At 39.5% G+C, this 15,632-nt stretch overlaps 1 protein-coding gene across 8 annotated transcripts in view; it reads left to right on the top strand.

Moving 5' to 3' along the window:
- The window catches only part of LOC117204650 (5-hydroxytryptamine receptor 2A), a 36,276-nt gene that overhangs the window by 13,793 nt on the left and 6,851 nt on the right, over window positions 1-15,632 (top strand). The gene's annotated exons all lie outside the window — the stretch shown is intronic.

The raw sequence follows: 15,632 nt of genomic DNA on the forward strand, positions 1-15,632 counted from the left end.
ATTCGACAGCGTTCTAATTCAAATCTTCAAACTGCTGACGAATGATTCTCGCTGAAGTTAACACTGTGAACGAAGAAGACGAAGGGAAAAATTTGATTTTCTAAATCTCCAAGTCCTTTTGCGATCCGACAAATGCAAACGATTCGACTCTCTGATTCATAGAATTCTACCTTGCATTGAAGCTTCGTTGCCAGTGAAAATCATCCCTTTTAACGAACGAAATCTGATTAAATCGAACAAAGCGCAAAGGTTTAAGGAAGATTAGCGTATCATAGTCAGAGAATCTTCCGTTTCTACGTCTTGAGATTTAAAGAAAAGCTTTTCCAGTCGAACGGTGACACAGCGCCGAAATTTATTCTCGCGGCAACTTATTCTCCGTAGCTTGAGGAAACAGCGAATATAGTCGACTGTGAAAATTCACTCACCGTCACGGAAGCGGAAAACGGACTGGTACAACTCGCGTTACAGTACGTCGCTTGCTCGCTCGGGATTCTGCCTCTCTCAGATTACATTTGCAACACGATCCACGGCCTGAATCTCGTGCTCTACGATGATAGAGACTCACGGAAACGAGAGACGATACGCGGAAGAAAGGATATGCGAGATGTAGAGACGAATATGTGGCAGGGTTCGCACCAGGTGATCAAGGTTGACGGAAAATGCCGGCTTTTCGCACTAAAACAACCATCCGCGCCAACCTACTCCATTTCTCTTTCCGAACCAAACAGTATCTATAAAGTTTCACGCTGCTAGCAATTGTAAAACGGTTCTCAGAAGATACGTAACTTCGAAACATTTCAAGCAGTCCGCGAGAAAATCTATCGAGGGAACGCAGTTCGAGAAATTTACTTGGAGGAATAGCAGGATATCGCGTCAGATATACGTTTCCCGGAGGTATTTGTACTCATGAGAAACGACGAAAACTTCGGTAACCGTTGCACGATAAACGTCAAAATGAATACATAGATGTACAAGGCTCGCTGTGTCACGAAATATATCGTTTCGTTGTTTCGTACAATCGGTAGGCTTATTGGGAAAAAGAACGAGCCTAATTTTTTACACATATGTTGAGGAAACTCCGAGTAAAAAATATTCCGTACATGCAGTAGCTTAATATTTCTTTCTTTGTTAACAAGTCGGATATGCCAACAAGATAGTTGTAACACGGTCTTGAGCATCTATTACCATCCATTATCGTTTACCATCTGGTGAACGTGTTGATGACCCATAAAGTTTTCCAGTTCGCCGGTATAAAACGGTATCGTGGAATTGCTCTGTAAACAGCGTAATGGCCAAACCGAGGATAAATGTTGCTTGAAAATTTGGATCACGTGCTTCGGTTCACTATAGTGCCGTATAAATCGCAATTAAGCACACACCTCGATCACACGATCGTCGAAATGCCACACATATACACGATGGACGTTTTTCTTTACTGGTAGTTGGAAAAACAAGATTAAATGTAGCGTACACGAAACGTATGCGATTTTTGATCATTTTCATCGGAAGCAAAATACGAAACATTTTCTGAGCGATATTCAACGTTCCTGTAGCTTGAAAATTAAAGCACGAACTACTCTCTCGTTTATTCTACATTAAATATAACACAGATGTCATAGGGTCCGAGCAAACAGCGAGACACTCGATGCTTGGAAGTTCAAACACAGGTATCGTGCCAGCGAAATCCCGGAAAATTTGTTTTCTCCAATTTTCTTTGTACTTGTTCTCTATTTGACCAAGACGATTTCGATCTCGGTGTTGATCCTTATCGAGGCACACGCGAATGCTCGGCCCGTGGCGGAAAACAGCGCGCTATCGGGAACACGGACGTATTCCCGAGCGGTATTTATCGTTTCCGCAGCATTTCGAGGAAGTTCGTGGGAACTTGATAAATGGACTTGTCAAAAAAAGGGGTAACCATGGTGAAAATGACCACCGTGGCGGCCACAATTGAGATATATTTCGTTTTTACAGGTAGACAGCTGGCCGATTCTTCGCCGTATCATTTTTTGCGTTTGTTATAAATGGAAATAAAATTCGCAACGATTAGCCAGCGAACGTAAAATTCCCTCGAACCGTTCGATCATTCAGATTCATCTATTTGGATCTGATCCAACAAAATAGCCAATTCTCATTAAAAATATTTTTATCGTATTCCCATATTTCATTTGACCAGTTATCTTATTACAACAATTTTCTGCAATTCCAAGAATAAAGTATATTTTCGCGCGTCAAACATTTCCGAAATCTTTTCACGCCAAGTTATTTTCATCGATTTGGATTTCGAAAGTTCCCATGCTTTACGACTTAGTTCGTAAACAGTAGCTGGCACAAGTTTCAATCATTTTAAGTCCTTTCAGAAAAGTCCCAGTTTTTGCTATTTATAGTACTATGTCCACGAGCTTACGTCCAACTAACAAACATATCGAGCGCGAAAAATCAGGCATTCACGGGACGAAGTTGCCAAGTCCGTGGATTTGAAGCAATATGTGGTAGCGTGGCCATCGAGAACAGATTTACAGAACGTCCATAGTTAGAGTCCGACTGGTGATTCGTAGGAATTCTGAAACAGAGAAACGTCCAGGCTGACGCTGATTAAACCTGTCCACGGGTTGTGATTCAATGAAATCCTCGAAACGAGCCGTCAGTCGATGTTGGATCGCCCCGTTAAACGTGAGCGTAACTCCCCTTAGCGACCAAATGAAACGGGAAGAAAAGATCCGGACATTTTCAGAGATTCCAAAAGTCTTGCTACCCTTACGATTACCCGTTGCCCTTTACCCTTGATCCAATGCTAAATATATTTCTATATAAGATAAATATAATTTATCGATCGACAAAAAGAACTTACTCTGTGTCGAAATTTCTTCTGCTAGATCGGTCGATACGAAATTAATCTTAATTTTAAAATAAACACACGCTTGCGAATTCATAAATTGTGATATCTTCCACATTTCACGAGCCGATAAATCTTCTTTCGCAAACTGCATGTTCTACGAATGGGCAGTAGGTACGCGCGCCTATATTTCCACGATTACGGCAGCTTCTCTTCTTTCACATTATTTCGGCCGAGAAAATGGTGTTCGACCGCAGTGCTTTCTATTGCCGGTAATTCGCAGCTACAACCGCGCTACATTATTTGCCGCGCATATTACGCGGCACGCTGCAAAAAAAGCTATTTCAATTTTTCCCGGCCGCCGAATAGGCGAGCCTTAAACGCGCGTTTTATCACATATACACGTATCCACTGCGTTTATCCACATGTCGCTGGGTAATATGATTTTTCTCGAATAAAACCGGGTTAGGAAATTTCGCCTCTGGGTTCTAATTACAGGGGAAAAAATCAGGGTAAAAAGTTAAGAGGTTGTATATGCTGGGTAACGCAGCGTGATTTCTGAGTTTGTTGATTAATTAATCCCGATGTGGCTGCACGAATATTAGCCCCTTTTAAGCACCCTATACTCATTCTACTAACGTCAGGTTATGCGGCCTCGAATACTCGGGCTATGCTCGGACTGCGGCGGCATTTGATTAAATATAATGTTTAATTCTTCGTAGTATCGCCTCTGCTCTTTGTCGTTTTTGCCTTTAACGTCACTTTGCCGTCGACTACGACTCTCTTGAATTTTGTTAAATACAACAGATGCGAATTATTTCTAGGATGCATTATCGCTAAAGCGACATTGTATTATACGATGAATCCCTCTGGTTAGCGACGTTTTGGCTTTTCGCTGGAATTTCTCTTCCATCGGTAACTGGAACAATGACTGAAAGAGAGTGGAATCGTCCGTATCTCGCAGAAATTCTGCTCAAACGCGGCAATCGTATGAGCAACGTTCCTATGCGATGCAATTTGAGTCGCAGTGTATTAGCATGAAATTTCACGATGGACGAACGTCACTTGGTCTCGCTGAACGTATTCGATGCTAGGTTGTCATCATCTAGATTTGATGTTTGATGCTTGACCGTAATTAGAACTCTCTGATCAATTTAACTGGAAAACAGCATCAACATGATAAAGAATTCTCGCATCGTTGAAAACTCTCATCGAACATCGAGCGAAATATATTTTATCAGAATTTAAACGATATTAATCTCGATGATCTATCTGCAGTAATGGTACATTGTAATACATCGAAATGACAAAATGACATTACCAACTGTTCCTCTGCAGCGCGACAAACTCATCCGTTAGTTGGAGCCGCGTTAAAATTCACGAAACTGTGTGGGATTTGGGAATGTGTTTGGTCGAATGTGTACATGTAGATTTTGTTCCGACCGTTTAGATAGGTTCGTCGTATGATTAAATGACCCAGTTTGAAAAAAGTTCCGTCGGTGCATTTCCTATGTATTGTTTCTGACCTGAAACTGTCTCTGCCGACGATATTATTTAGTTCGCTAGTTCTTCGCGAAGTGAATTCCATTTGAAAATCTTGCATATTCCTTTTCGTTTTTTGCGTCAATGTTAATAGATACAAAGCTCGTTTCTCCGAGATCACACGCATTCCAACATCGATGAAGAAGCCCGCTCTATTTTAAACTTACAACGACAGCTACTGTAATCGTTTTGTAAATTAATTCGACTATCGGTTCTACTTTATAAATCCTCCAGAATTATCTCATTCGAGAACGAAGCACTGCAAACAGAGCCGTTAGCACAGGGTGCGGCTTTTAAGAAATTAAATAAACACTTCGTGCAACCACGGAAAACATCTTTGTTGAACTTTCAAATAAAGACGCGCAGCATCTGGCATCCATCCGGTTGAACGTTGTATCGTGACCATGAAACACTGCGGAACAGGTGTACAGGATGATTCGATTGATTCGATGCTCGCGCATCCATGCATACACACATGTCACATATAATTATATGTCTGAGCACATTACAGATACGTAAGTACAAGGCGAGCAGCAATGTACTGACTGAATTTAACCACTCGAAATTTCGCACGAAAATTAGATAGAGATAGTTGAATGCTTTAACGATTAAAATTATTTCAATAATTTAAATCATTTGGAATGTTTTTCAAGGGATTAAATTCTATCAGTTTCGAACGATACATCTTTTTGAAGTAAATTCTAATTAAAATTCTAATATAGAGTTATTTGACTAATTTATTCGGAAACTTTTTCTCAATTAATATATCTAACAGCCCCTCCCCCTTTTAGTCGCGGTTGGATTTAGCCACACGAGCTCTCCATTTAGGAGATAATACGAGGACTGTGTAATGCGACAGTAATTACTGTATCACGCACAGTAGACTATTGTTGTGTCCGCTATAATGAGATCGTCGAGTTTACTACGGTTAAACCATGAAACAATGATTTAACGTGCGAGTCGTTCGTCAAAGTTGTTGGCTAGGCTTTTTAATAAATAAACAATTATCAGTTGTATGCGAAACGTTTCACGAAAATTTGAGAAATAATACAAAAGAGCAGGAAATGGAATAAAGTTCGCGTTTGAAGAGGATACGTGGACGGATGAAACTCCCCCCCCCCCCTGAGTTGCGCTATAGTTGGATCTATTAAGAACGGAGACAATTTGCCATCATCTGGGGAGGCTGAAAAGGGTCTATGAAGATAAAAAGGGGCGCTGAAAGCTGCTGGGATATTTGGAGATTCGATGCGAAATAGGCCTCGTCGAAGTCTCTATTGCCCCTCTTTTTCAACTCTCTTCGATTATATCGACTACTTTGTACCAAGGACTTAGGTCCTGATCGTGTTTTACTGTTCGTCATTTTGCTTAGTGGATCACAGACTTCTAAATTCGAATGATTCAAATTCGAATTATTTGGAGAATCCACTATTCGCTAACACCACAATCGTGTTAACTATTAGACCGAATTCTTCGTCATTTTATTACGTTATCAGAGGGTTGATATTCTTATAAATCGTAATATTATGAAAAAGAGAAACACTGAGTTCAGTTACTGAACGAGATCGCATGTCATTCCGAACAGACTCCTTTTCGAATTTCGAAAAATGGTCTTTATGATTATTATCTTTTTTTCTTCAAAATATTAACGTTGCTTTCTTGGGAAGCTTCCAAGAATTTTAAATTAATTTCTTTCTTCGCGCAACTCTTTATCATAGCATTAATCATGCAGGTGGTGACAGAAAGATATAGCATCGGAAGAAAGTCACTGGTATGAAATCAAATAGACGAATCTCGAATCTAGTGATCAACTTTTCAGGGGGATCGTGGAACAGACACGCGCTGATTTTACCCATTTACGATCCGTCCTTCTGTAACCCAGCCAAAGAAAAGACGAGCTCCAATCCCGCGAAAAGAAACGCAGGAAAGCTGCGGGGTAAATCGATTTTGTTTGCTCGATAGGAGAAGGAACTAGTTCCGGTGGGATTCTCGATATGTCGAAATGGGAAATGGTGATTCTGTCGAAATCTAACGCTGCAAAATATCTGTGAAACATCGAGCCGAGCAAAGATACTGATTAACTTTTTTATACCTCGACGTTATAAATCGGAAAAATGACAAAAATACGGAAAATTCTTATTGTTAATTTCATGTCAATTCCAGTCACCAACACGATTTGCCACATGATTACGCCACATGATACTTTTTTCTACATTTACTACATCTCACTCTTTATCGTAGTAATGGAGCTGCAGTAAGAGAAACAATACTATTGCAAAGCGATCGATGATTTTTGTCCGCGTCTGTTGTAGCACTCTGATTTCATTCGCAAGAATTGTCCGTTGCATCATTCATTCGTTTTAGAATCGTCTCTCGTAGCATACCTTGTGGTCTGTACGCTCTTAAGTGAAACGAGTCAGCGCATAGTCAGACGCGACAAAGAATCCAACCGAACCGTGACAACAACTCTCTGAATTCACACACACACAAAAAAAAAAAGAAAAGAAATACATATATCCTTACCGATAGACAATAAATTATATACGATAGGTGATAAATTCTAAGATACGAAATATATCATTTGCAAGAACAATAAATGTCCACAACACTGGACTCCAAATTCCAACGATTTTTGAAGATTGTAGGAAATCTCTTTCGCGCGATTTATATCTTTACGTTCAAAATGCTATCATATCCTCTCGTGGTATCTGCACTCAAGACTTTCTAGAAAATTTGATCGATGTTGAAAATATCAATTTTATAACAATTTTGATTTCGTATGAACGGCAATTGTTAGACGTAGCAGAAACTGGGCGAGACACATAGATATACGAGTGGAATTGAACGAAAGAAATTTCCAATAAAACCGCAAGTTGTTGAAAGCTTCGGCTACCGTTTCACACGGATGCTGAAACGATTTCACGGGTTCAGTGTCCACAATGACCAAATTTTAGTCAAAGATTTACGGAATCACTAAAAGCACCAGAAATCTAATTCAATCCGCTTTCAATTTTCCCAATAATGGTATCCTCCCAATCCGCTTTTTACTTACTACGAATTATTTGTCCAGCCTTACGGCGATCGAATTTTCGTTTCTATAGAGGCGAATCTATAAATGAAAACTTCGACAGCCTCGAACGCTCCTTTACGAACTTTCAATGAAACCAATTAGATGGCAATCAGAGTTTCCCGATTGCTCTTCTGCTGCTTTATTTCCTTGTTCGTTTTGTTTGTTTTATTATTCAGAGTCCGCTCGTTAATGACTCGTTTGCATAAACGAAAATTACCAGGTGAAAATTCATCGAAATATCGTTCTCCTCGATTACGCCTTTTAAATTTATTTGTTTTCAAGGGATTCTATTCTGTTCGCTTTCCTGACAGCTTTTTTGGATGCCCAATCGTATTTTACATGGTAAATCAAGCTATTTATGAGCGATACCATTAGCTTGTTCTCATTTATCTTAACATATCGACGATAAAGTAGATAAGTACTGATACAGCGACGAAATACAAAAACAACGCTTTATCATCAAATATCTCTCGTGAAACGGGTTCACAAATATCCTTTATTCCTTATATACGAAGGTTGATAATAACGATAACTACATATCTCATCTCTGTTTTTATACTTCTTTTCTATACCAGTGATTTTTCTCCCAGAATCACAGAAAGCGCCATTAAAATGGAGGTACGATATTAAGCAACTGAAACTTCTTAGTAAATGACCTTTTGGTTTGATCGGTTGCTGATAAAAAGGAAAGTTCCACGCAAAACCGCGAAACATCTTCGTTGTAGAAATTCCACAATTTAGGAAAATAAATAACTAGCCACGAGCGTACGATCGCTGGCTCGTTAGAAAATTCGAGTTCAACGATCGTGCACGAACTTTCCCCATTTTGCTTCGAAAAATTCCTTCACGAGGAATGCCCGCAGATGAACTAATTGCTCGCTAGTTCTCGAGTTCCGAGCAGTTATTCCACTCGAAACTTCCGATATACCGACGAAATCTCACGAATCGATCGGTTCTCAACTTTGCGTTTGCTTTTTCGAAGCGATTTTCGGTTGCAAGATGAATGCAAATGATCGAGAATGCTAGTATGCCTCGTATCGTACGGATCCACTTTTAAAGCGTCTCTTTGAACGTCTTGCTGCCACTTTGCCTCTCGACTTTCGTCGAGTCTAGCGACAATATCGAGGGGCGAAGTAATGGGCGGTACGGTTAATGGAGTCCCGAAGGGAAAAATGCCGAGGTCGATTGAAACCGCGTCGCAGTGAATTATTACTCCGGCCTCTTGCAACGAGATCGTCGAGAAACCCGTTGGAAAAATATGATTTCAAGTAGAACGTTGCATCCCGGTGTGAATCGTAAGTTTCAGTTCTAGTGGCACTCGATTTTTTAACTATTAATGAGCAACACCCTCGCGACGAGAGGTTCCGTTTCGACGCGATTTTGATTTTCACGGCAGCGGATATCGAGGTTAAGTGTATTTTTCCGTTTATCGATAAGAAGACGAGTTTCGTGGACTCTGTTCGCCGCCGCGAATATTATCGATGGAACGTAAAAATCCTGGAATTAGTTTCGTTTCTTTACGTAGAACGACCAAGGTAGATCGGAGTTAAAAACAAAAAAAGACGAGTATGTTGCAATTATCCGACGTTGTTGAAATCCTAATGCTTTATTTACTTTGTTGGAAATAATATTAAAATCATCGATGACAAACACAGACAAAAGAAAATAATATTACATCGCCTATTATCCCGAATTGTGTGTTATACAGCAGGCAGTCCAGTTAGTAATAGTACTACTAATTGCAAGAAAAGTAATTTTGAAAGGGGATATTCCAAACCGGGATGCAATTTCAAAAGTGGCACCGACTGATTTGCCTGCCATGTTTCTACCACTTTTCCAACTTTTTTCAACGACGTTCCGAAAAGTAGAAGATGGCTACGAAAAATTCCATTCTAAGCCCAGTCCGTTCCTAGCACGATTTAACTTCGTCCACGAAGTTTCTTTCGCGCGCGTTTGAAATTGTAATGCCACGTCCGTGATTCCGACGAAACAGCTTGGTCTATTTTGCCGTCGAACGACATCAAGATCACGTCCTGACCAATGCTGGAAACTTTGTCGGAAAATAGCGGAATTTTCATTTGTCCATTCCTTCGCTGGTTACGGTTCTGTCGACAGAATGAAATATTTCTCGCTGTGAAAACCAACAGCTTCCTTGTCATACGTTTTCGGCGTTAATGCAACCGGAAACGAGGTCGCGAATTAGTCGATGTATTTTCGACTTGGCGTGTTTCGTTCTCGGAAATTGCGTTTGTCATTCATCAAGAAGAACGAATTTTTCGTTCACAGAACAACAAACATCCTGATGAAATTATTCCCATTCACGCGAGCAATGAAAAGGGATGAATAAAAGTGAAAGATTCGTACTAGGCAGAAATTACGTAAAGCGACCGTAAAATCGACGCAAGCTAAAGTTTACGCGTTATCATTAACGTAACTATAATGTAACGTGTAATTAATTAGATCGTTGGAAATTCACTTCTCACAATCTTTCTTTCAAAGGTATTTTCCAGGTACGTTTCAATCGTTAACAACTACGGCTTAATTTTTATTAACGTGACAACTGCTGTTGAGCAAAATTGCCACGGCTTAATACTGTATACTAAAATATTTTATGATATAATTTATCAATATTAGTATTTTGAATAATGGATTATAAGGATAGATGTAGGTAGTTGTATAGCTAACAGAAATTAGGTTAAGCTATGATTATTCTGTTTTTGTTTGTAAGTAGGTTTACGTGCAATGTTCTGGTTTCTTATGTGTATATCTTTGTTCATGTGTAAGTGTTATAGTTATTGTTCTGATTTGCTTTGTATGTGTAATTGAAAGTCTTCGCAAGAGCCGGAAGGAAGGCGGAAATAAATTTTTGTTTCTGTTTATGTTTGTTTACGTTATGTTATGTTTGTTTTTGTTTGTAAGTAGGTTTACGTGCACTGTTCAGGTTTCTTATGTGTATATCCTTGTTCATGTGTAAGTGTTATAGTTATTGTTCTGATTTACTTTGTATGTGTAACTGAAAGTCTTCGCAAGAGCCGGAAAGAAGGCGGAAATAAATAAATAAATAAATATAACAATACTATTTTAAAAGCCTAGAAGAATACCAGAAGAAAAGCGTGTCTTCGCTCTTAAACCTATCTTTGGCAAAATTTGAATTCTATAGTCAGAGATAATGAATATAAGTTAAAGATATTCTCTCGATCGATAGAAAAATCCTTTGATACGGTTCGGTCTATACTCGAGGGTGTTCTTGAATGAACCTCGAAGACCATCGAAACGAAAGATTAGAGCAGTTTTAGAACAGGTGATCGCTGACTCAAACGGAAGAGCAGAAACTGGCGATAAGATAATTCTGAGGTCAGGATTGCATTGAAAATTCCACTCGCGTGTCGAAGAACAAAGTAGATAAATGTTGTCCGGTCCTACGAATGATAGGCCTGAGCATGAATTAGGCTCACGGGTGAACAATTTTTTTTCAGATTACGATCAGGATTCCGACTAGTCTGAACGTTTATGAGGGAACATTGCTGTCGCTTTCTTTGCGAAAAAGCTTTTACGTCTTCTTGCACGAAAAGATTCTATGTTATCTCGTTCGACGCGCAAGCTCCCTCATATTTTTATCTCGTTCATTTCGTCGCTTTCTAACCGTATGAATCAGGTTGTCTTGTATTTTCGTATTAAATATTATCGTTTAATTCGCATATACCTGTTCTGTGATATATCATTAAAATGCACTTTGTCAAACTAAGCGAGTGTCTAGATACTTTTAGACAGCAGTATATTTATGTAATATACGCTTTCTATTTTGTAGCACTGGCGTAGTAATAAAGATAACTGTTAATTGAAGGATTTACAAACGAATCTAGATAACAGCACATTGCCAGTTGAATAGGAATTCACTGGAGAGTTTGTCTTTTCCCGTCTGACTACGTTTCGACCAATTCCACTTACCGGGGCATACCACCCATATACTATCGTCGTTTCTCTTTCTACTTTCAAACTGCCATTAACCATAATCATAAAAAGACCATACCGAGTTATGATGTAATTTTCCTTCGTAAATTCTTTCAAGTAATCGCTTCCAGATAGATTTACCATCCCCTTCGTTTTCTCGCAATAGGCTTTTCGTACAACGAATTCCCCAAAAACAAGCTTTTACGATCGTAACATCTGGATCTTCGCAGAACCATATCAGGAGATTCAGAAACTGAAATCTGTTCCCCTGCAAAGCAGCGATCATCGTTGTAGTCTTATAAATAATGCATGCGATCCTTGGTACATAGAAAGGATCGTTCTGACAAATAAACGAAATTCTCGATGCTTTCTAGTGTGAGAAATGACGAGCTGAGCGAGACAAGAAAGGCAAATATGTCAGCGAGAGCTCCGTCTTTGATTCTTTATCCGCCTCGGTGTTTCGGGTTAAGTTACACGTACATCGAACGAGAAAATATGGAACTACACATTCTCGTTCTTACGTTTCCGCACGTACAAAGCTTTGTATCGAAGAATTTGCCCCGATGCAACAAAATTTTATTTTCCTTTCGACTATGAATTCGATAATCGGTATCATGTTAGCGGAGCACGCCTCTCGCCTGCCCTCTGTTTCCAGACCCGACGAATGCTAAATTTTATCGCGTGTTTCATTTTACCGTTACAATTGTACTAATAAATCAGTAAAAGATGTATCGTCCGTTACTTTGATCGAATAAATTTCACTCGGATTATTATAAATAATGGCTCGTTGTTTGACACTCGTCGCTTCCCAACAAAAATTTCCCAACATTTTCCGTATAGAATGAAATATCCGAGAAGCTCCGTCGGCTAAATCCATTCTATGTATAATCCTCATAAACATAGACACCGACCGCGTTTCGAATTCACCGATAACCGCTCAATATCTTCGATATTTTTCGATATACAAGCTCGTAGGAGAAAACAGGGTTTCCATCGAAAACATCTCCAAGATGTCTCGTTATCCATGCAAATGCATGGTCGTTTCTGGGCGATATTTTACAAGATACTTTCATACGCTGTTTCCTGTGATTCGTTTCATGTTCGAACACAGCGAAACGAGCTCCGCTAATTTGAAGCTTCTACGACTAATCGGCACGTTCTTTTAAAGCCATCTAAGAGTGGCTCGATAGAAGTTACCGGTTTGCTGTATTAATTAGAATCGACCAATTAGCTAGTTAACCTACTTTTTCGCTAGTCTAACGCGCCCGGCTTGAAATATTAATTTGAACTCGAGAGGCTCGAGAATGCTCTTCTTATTTCAATGTTTGGACCCTCCTAATAATCTTTAGAAAAGAATATATTGCTCATTCGTGAATAATCTATTTCCTTCGAGATTCGTTGATGATCATGTTAACATTTCAAATCGATGAAAAATAGTCGCAACGACGCAATGGATACATCAAGATCTCGTCTGACTATAAACAGACCGTACTACTACGTATCGCTCGCAAAGTTCCAACTTTGTGCAATATTCTGCAAAACGTTAGACCGTCAACGATAGATTCTATACTGTTCGACTATGGAGCTTGGTAGAAACTACAGAAAGGTGTACAAAGAGAATGTTTGTATCTCCGAATAGTCGCGAACATCGTTCGTCTTGATTTAATAGAAAATTGCGTTAAGGTACAGTATTGTTCGTTTCGATTTAATTAGTGCATCAAAATTACAGTATTACAGTAAAATGTCATATTTATGCAGGACAGCACAGAGAAAATGCTATTCAAATTTTATATCTGGCTTGCACGTTCTCCGAGTCTCGGTGCCATTAAGAATTTCTGGGGAATTTTAGCGCATCCAATTTCCTTTCAAGGTAGTATCGATTTAAATTCTCTGCCATTAAAGTGCTTTAAGTATCCTATTGATTCCTACGAGTAAAACATTTTCATTTGATAGATGGCGAAACACTGTGACACAGTACTGTACGCGTTTCGATTCCCCGGCTATAAACGTATCGTAATACAGCGATATTGACGGGATAAAAAGGCAAGGAATTGTCACGAGAAATAAATTTGAAAGCGTACCTAATGGAAAAACCGTTCTCGGAACTGTCGATACGTTTATCACACAAAACGTGTCATAGTTTCGGGGACACGATTACAATCGGGGTCAGAAAGGAAATAACAAAGGACGCGCAATTTCTACGTGAACGTCGTACCGAGCGAAGTGACGAAATTGCATTTCCGGCGCGGATATCGCGTCGACGCGAATATGCATACTGTCCTCGCCGCTGGAATTGTTTCTCCGCGACTCCGTCAACAAATATCTTCGAGGGTACGAGGATCTTTGCCCCTCGCTATCGTTTTTCCTCCTATATGGAACACATCCTATTTCCTTCGAGAACCAGCCTCGCGAGTATTCCCCAATCGAATGATTTAGAGCTTCGAAACTGCCCGATTTAAATCAAACTTTTCCAAGTCGACAATATTTTGCCACACGTTTCGTGGACAGATAATGTATCCTCCTTCATTGTTTTACAGTTAAATAGTCGAATAACGAGAAAATAATTAATTCCAAATTAATAAATAACTATCTATTCTTCGGGCTTCCTGTTACAAACGAATTTATGCGATCCTCTGAGTAAACTGGCGATTCGATCGAACACAAACTTACGTATTTGATACTCGAGGAACATCGTTACTCGAATAGTCGGAAGTTTTTCTCGCAGCGAGCCGCCACTCGCACATAGCGAAAGATGAAACGTAAATAATAAAATCGCGTATAATGCATACCACGCGAAACTTCAAAGAGACGAGAGTTTTTCAAAGAGCACAGAGAATCGTATAATGCGAAGCGACCTAAACGCGTGGAATATTCTGTTCTTTTTTTTTTTCTCTCTTTTCGATCGAGGTAAGGATTCCTTGCGAAGGCTCAAGGCTAACCATTTGTCTGGAAGTCGCAATTAATCCTGCGGAAAAATTTGCACGATCTTTGTTACTAATTCGTAGGCGTCGCGACGTCGATGGGTCTACTCCTAAAGAATTTCATTACGTGCAAGTTCATGCGAACAAGTTTTCGTCTCCACGCGTCACCCGTAACTTCGAATTAGGAAGTATCGTAATATAACGCGGGCAAACGTAATCGTAGCATTCGCTAAGTTTCTGCATTTCAAATGAAAGATTAGGGTAAAAGGCATCCTCCTCGCAACCAAGTAATTAATCGAATTAAACGTTCGTCCAAAAGATTTCAGATATCCTAAATCTTGAGCTTGCAGGAGTAGGTTCTTTTTGCAGCATTTTTTTATCGAAGCCGAATTTCTTGACTTGTTCTAAGAAAATTTCGAGTTTGAGCCTCGCCTTTTTTAAACGCAATAAAAAAGTCATATTTTATATAGTTTTAGCCGCGATCGTCCTAGGCCAAATATAGGAACAATCTGTGTGTAATAAATACGACTTTTAGAACCTAAAGTCTCCATCAGATTAATTCAAATGGCTCTTTTATCTACTGTATTATTATACTTATACTTGGCTCGAAATATTCTTTTAAATTTTTACTCTCCTTCCTATTAATACTAAAACCACCGAACCTGCTACAACGTGGTTATAACGACTGATACCGAATCTCTCGTTTTTGCAATTTCTTTTTGACTCGGGCTTCTTAAGAAAAAAAGCTGAAACGAGCTCCGCACAAGGCTAGCCACGGAACTTTTGACCTTCATTTTCTAAACTAGTTATTAAAAAATTTGACCCCGGAAGCTTCAAGTTAAATAGTTCCGTCCCCGTGAAGAATTTACGACAACTCTTAAACTTAGAAGGTATTTACTTAGAATCCACGTCAAAGCAGAATCATCGGCTCGATCGTGAACTTCCAAGGGGAAATACTTCCTTCCTTCTTATTCCCTCGAATATAAAGCTGTTCGACAGAGACTCTCGGTGTCGTAAAGTTAATTGTCTGTCATCGGAATCTGCTCGATTTTGACGTGAAACGCGCAATTCTGTTAATTTTAACTCGCAAGATGCACGTGAAAACGGACAACATCAAAGGACTTCAACGTTAACAGCCGGTTTACATTCGTGGCATTTTGTGTGCTTTTGAGTGTAACCTCCGAGTTTGCTCGTGTTTCAGAGAGGTCGGATGAACATGTGTACATCTTTAAAATGGCAAAAGGCGTCACGTACGAATACATATTTAGTTTAAGGTAAACCGATAATTAAACGCGTCGGGCTCGTGCCCGGAATG

This window comes from Bombus bifarius, unplaced genomic scaffold (assembly GCF_011952205.1).
Source record: "Bombus bifarius isolate JDL3187 unplaced genomic scaffold, Bbif_JDL3187 scf7180000007979, whole genome shotgun sequence".
Taxonomy (NCBI): Eukaryota; Metazoa; Arthropoda; class Insecta; order Hymenoptera; family Apidae; genus Bombus; species Bombus bifarius.